Here is a 4,493-nt window from a genome sequence, read left to right on the forward strand (position 1 = left end):
TTGGCTCTGGCTGCACTCTAGATGAACCATCACTTCCATCAGTATTCAAAACTGAATACTGGTCAGAGAGTGAGATGCACTCAGGGACTCCTGCATTTCCTGCCTTCCTGACATCTCCCCTGAAAACCCTAGTTTGAATTTTAATGCTAAGTCCCCTGTGCTGGTAAAGTGAGCCAGCTCTCAGGAGTGGGTATGGGGTAGAATTGGGCCCCGCTTTAGCTGGTAATTTTCAAATGGTTTGTTATTGTGGCTGATTCAAAGTTTGGTGTAAGCTGACTATTGTGATGTTGTTTGTATAGTGTTTTACCAACCTTCTGCGTAGATTTATAACTCACAACAAATTCACTTTTTTAACTTCACCCAAACTGCCTGATTTGTCAGCATGGTGTGTTCCTATTCACTGAAACACTCAGGAACCTTCTTGAACTGCTGCAGTCTATGTGGTGTAGGTACACCCACAGTGCTGTTAGGGAGGGTGTTCGAGGATTTTGACCCAGCAACAGTGAAGGAACGGCAATATATTCCCAAGTCAGGATGGTGAGTGACTTGGAGGGGAACTTCCAGGTGGTGGTGCTCCCATCTATCTGCTGCCCTCAAACAGGTCAATCAGCAGAAACTTGCCACTCTCATTATTCCCATCTGGGGCTGTGGTCATGCTGGTTGGTACCAGCTTCCTGGGTGATGTTTAATAAACCAGCGTTAAATATCCTGAATGTTTTATGTAACTTACATATAAAATTCCTAAATTGTGGGTTCAAGTCCCGCTCCCAGGACTTGAACATAAAAAAAGTCATGGCTGACACTCCAGTGCAGTATTGAGGGGTGGAAGAGATTACAGAGATAGGGAGGGGGGAGGCCATGGAGGGATTTGAAAACAAGCTCAGAAACCTCACTAAACTAACACTGAGCTTTCCTGGGAAGAGTGGGTTATTCCTCTAGTTTTATTCCTGACAGACTGTTAGAATTGTGCTTAAACAATAGAACTTTCATGAGTGAATGAAAGCAGAATGGTTAATCAGCAGTACTGATTGAAGACAATCCCTTAAGATGTCCATTCCAGCTGACACCAGGGACTTTACCACCTTTCACTGCTTCACACACCTGCTCCTTTAGCTGTCCAGAATGCTTCCAACCTGGTTCAGGACAGTTGTTGAAACATGCAAAGGCTATGTAATAGTACTGAAGACTTGTGTACCAGAACTTGCCACGCCCCTAGCCAAGCTCTACACTCAAGAAGCTTGACACCATCCAGGGAAAAGCAGCCCACTTGATTGGCACCAAGTCCACAAACATTCACTCCTTCCACCGCCAACACACAAATGCAGCAGTGTATACCATCTACAAGATGCACTGTAGGAATTCACCAAGGCTCCTTCAACAGCACCTTCCAAACCCATGACCACTACCATCTAGAAGGACAACGGCAGCAGACACATAGGAACACCACCACCTGGAAGTTCCATTCCAAGCCACTCACCATCCTGACTTGGAAATATATCGCCGTTCCTTCACGGTCACTGGGTCAAAATCCTGGAACTCCCTCCCTAACAGCACTGTGAATGTACCTACACCACATGGACTGCTGTGGTTCAAGAAGGCAATTCACCACCACCTTCTCAAGGGCAATTAGGGATGGGCAATAAATGCTGGCCTAGCCAGCAAAGCCCACATCCCATGAATGAATTTTAAAAATTGGTGAATTGGGATAAGTTCAAAGTCCACACACATAAGAACATAAGAAATAGGAGCAGGAGTAGACCATTCGGCCCCTCGAGCCTGCTGTGCCATTCAGTAAGATCATGGCTGATCATCTTGTGTTTCGATTTCCATATTGCCATTTAACCCTGATAACCTTCGATTCTTGTTAGGCAAGGGAATCTATCTACCTCTGCCTTAAAAAATTCAATGACCCCACCACCACCGCCTTCTGAGGCAGAGAATTCCAAAGTCGCACAACCCTCTGAGAGAAAAGATCATTCCTCATCTCTGTCCTAATAGGGCGGCCCCTAATTTTAAAACAGTACCCCCTAGTTCTGGACCACAAGAGGAAACATTCACCTTGTCAAGGCCATTCAGGATCTTGTATACTTCAATCAAATCACCCCTCACTCTTCTAAACTCCAGTGGAAACAAGCCCAGTCTGTCCAACCTTTCCTCATAAGACAACTCACTCATTCCCGGTATCAATCCAGTAAACCTCCTTTTAACCGCCTCCAATGCATTTACACTCTCCCTTAAATAAGGAGACCAAAACTGCACAGTATTCGAGTGTGCTCTCATTAATGCCCTGTGTAACTGAAGCATAACATCCCTACTTTTATGTTCAATCCCTCTCGTAATAAAGGATAGCATTCCATTACCCTTCTTAATTACTTACTGTACCTGCATACTAACTTTTTGTGACTCATGTACTAGGACACCTAGATCCCTCTGCAACTCAGAATTATGCAGCCGTTCTCCATTTAAGTAATACTCTGTGTTTTTGTTCTTCCTGCCAAAGTGTACAACTTCACATTTCACCACATTAAACTGGCATCGGGGAGGCAACATAGCTGTCTGGACTCTCGCAGAGAACCGTGTCAATCCCCCTCACTATACTATCCCCTAATACCACTACATTCCTTTTAGCTCCCTCGTTTGAATGGCTTCCTATATCACAGTACCATGGCCCATCAGCTCATCTACCTTGCAGACCTCGCTTTCATCCACACAATTTGTGAGCACCTCAAAGCTGTTTGACTATTGCAAAGTCTGAGCCCTGTCCACTACTGTCTGCTCAGTCCCATTGCCTGCCTCACTGACAGTCACATCCTCCAGTCCCTCACTGCTGACCAAAACAGATGACCCTCTTCTAGGAGGTGTGACTGTCTTCTGGAACAAAGTATCAGGTATTTCTCCCCCTCCCTTATGTTGCGCAGTGTCTGCATTTCGGCTTCGAGATCAATAATCCTGATCTGGAATTCCTCAAGCTGCTTACACTTCCTGTAGACGTGTTTGTCATGGATCGCCTTGGCGTCTAAAAGCTCCCACATCCCACAGCTGCAACATAACACCTGTCCCACCATTCTAACTTATATTATTTAGTTAATTTACTTTAATTACTTTCTTCCTATGTATGCTATAATTTATTGTGTTTACTGAATGCAAGTACCACTGACAACTAAAGGTTCTATGCTTAGCAACAAAGGTAAGTGTTTTAGATGTTTGTTTAAATTACTGAATTTTTATTGCGTTTTTTAATCTTTATTATTTTATTTTAGTTTTCAAGTTTTCAAATTTTGGTTTATTATTTTAAAGTTTTAGTTCTTTTTCTTTATAGATCTAGCTGAACTCGCCTGTCCTAAACTGGTTTTTCACACACTGTCCCTTAAACCGAGCACTTACCGGCCAGTCAACATACTAGCTTCCTGTGAGATCACAGTTGTTTTTTTCTCTTTTTCCCGAACTGTAGCCTCACAGCAGCTGAAACAGCGAAACAGTGAAAAAGTGAGCTCTTCAGCTCCCGACTGTCTCCCGCAGATCTGCTCCACTCCGACTCCCAGCAAGGTAGGCATAAGCAAATCCTAATTGAAAACTTGTCTTCATTTTCTCCATGTGTGTTGTGTTGACAAAACCCCTGCATCCTGTCCTCTGGTTCTCAAACACACTCCCGAGATAAGTCAATCCCACCTTCTGCAACACAATAGTTTAAAGGATGGAACCTGTTACTTGGACTACAAGAGACAACAAGTAAGGGCTCATCTGAAATTCAAACCCAGGACCTCACACACATTCATTCACAGAATGTCCCAAAGTGAGAATCACACCCCGAGACCAATGAGCCACTGGTCAAACAGCTTTTCAGCCAATATATACTTTCATTGCCACCCAAAGCCGATCAGCCATCCTTTCTGACTGTGGTAATAAAAACAGCAAAGATAAAAACAAAAAACTACGTCGACTCTTTTCTTCTCCACCAATGCTGCCAGACCTGCTGAGTTTTTCCAGGTAATTCTGTTTTTGTAATAAAAACAGCAGTCGTGTAAATATTCAGCAGCTCAGGCAGCATCTGTGGAGAGAGAAACATAGTTCATATTTCGATGATCTTTCATCAGGACTGGGAAAAGTTAGAAATGTGATCAGTTTTACTGAGCAAGTTTTACTAAGCAAGAGAAAATGGGGAGAGTGCCTCTTCCGGCCACTGCAGCGCTGCTCCTGGAGGGATTGGAGAGCTACAACTCTCCAAGGCAAGACTTCCTCCCAATTGAGGGACAGAAGTCCTGCGTTCTACCAATTAGAGTGTAAAATGGCAGCGGGGCTGCTGGAGTTGATGGGGACTCTTCGGGTGGCGGGGAGTGGAAAAGTCAGGCCCATGTGTCTGCAGGAGGTGTGAATGGCAGGTTGATGAACAGCTGCAGTCAGAATAAGTATGTAATGAGATTAAAATCCAAATCTGAAAAAGGAAAGGAAAACAAAATGGGGGCAGCATTTAAGATGTGAAATTGTTGAGATCG

General features: G+C 44.1%; 3 protein-coding genes across 3 annotated transcripts in view; 1 reads left to right on the plus strand and 2 right to left on the minus strand.

Moving 5' to 3' along the window:
• The window catches only part of LOC144695274 (uncharacterized), a 291,857-nt gene that overhangs the window by 146,114 nt on the left and 141,250 nt on the right, over positions 1 to 4,493 (minus strand). The window lies entirely within an intron of this gene.
• LOC144695199 (uncharacterized) overlaps positions 1 to 4,493 on the plus strand; it is a 425,892-nt gene that overhangs the window by 121,157 nt on the left and 300,242 nt on the right. The window lies entirely within an intron of this gene.
• LOC144695466 (uncharacterized) overlaps positions 1 to 4,493 on the minus strand; it is a 409,626-nt gene that overhangs the window by 70,431 nt on the left and 334,702 nt on the right.

The sequence above is a fragment of the Cetorhinus maximus genome, chromosome 21 (assembly GCF_964194155.1).
Source record: "Cetorhinus maximus chromosome 21, sCetMax3.hap1.1, whole genome shotgun sequence".
Taxonomy (NCBI): domain Eukaryota; kingdom Metazoa; phylum Chordata; class Chondrichthyes; order Lamniformes; family Cetorhinidae; genus Cetorhinus; species Cetorhinus maximus.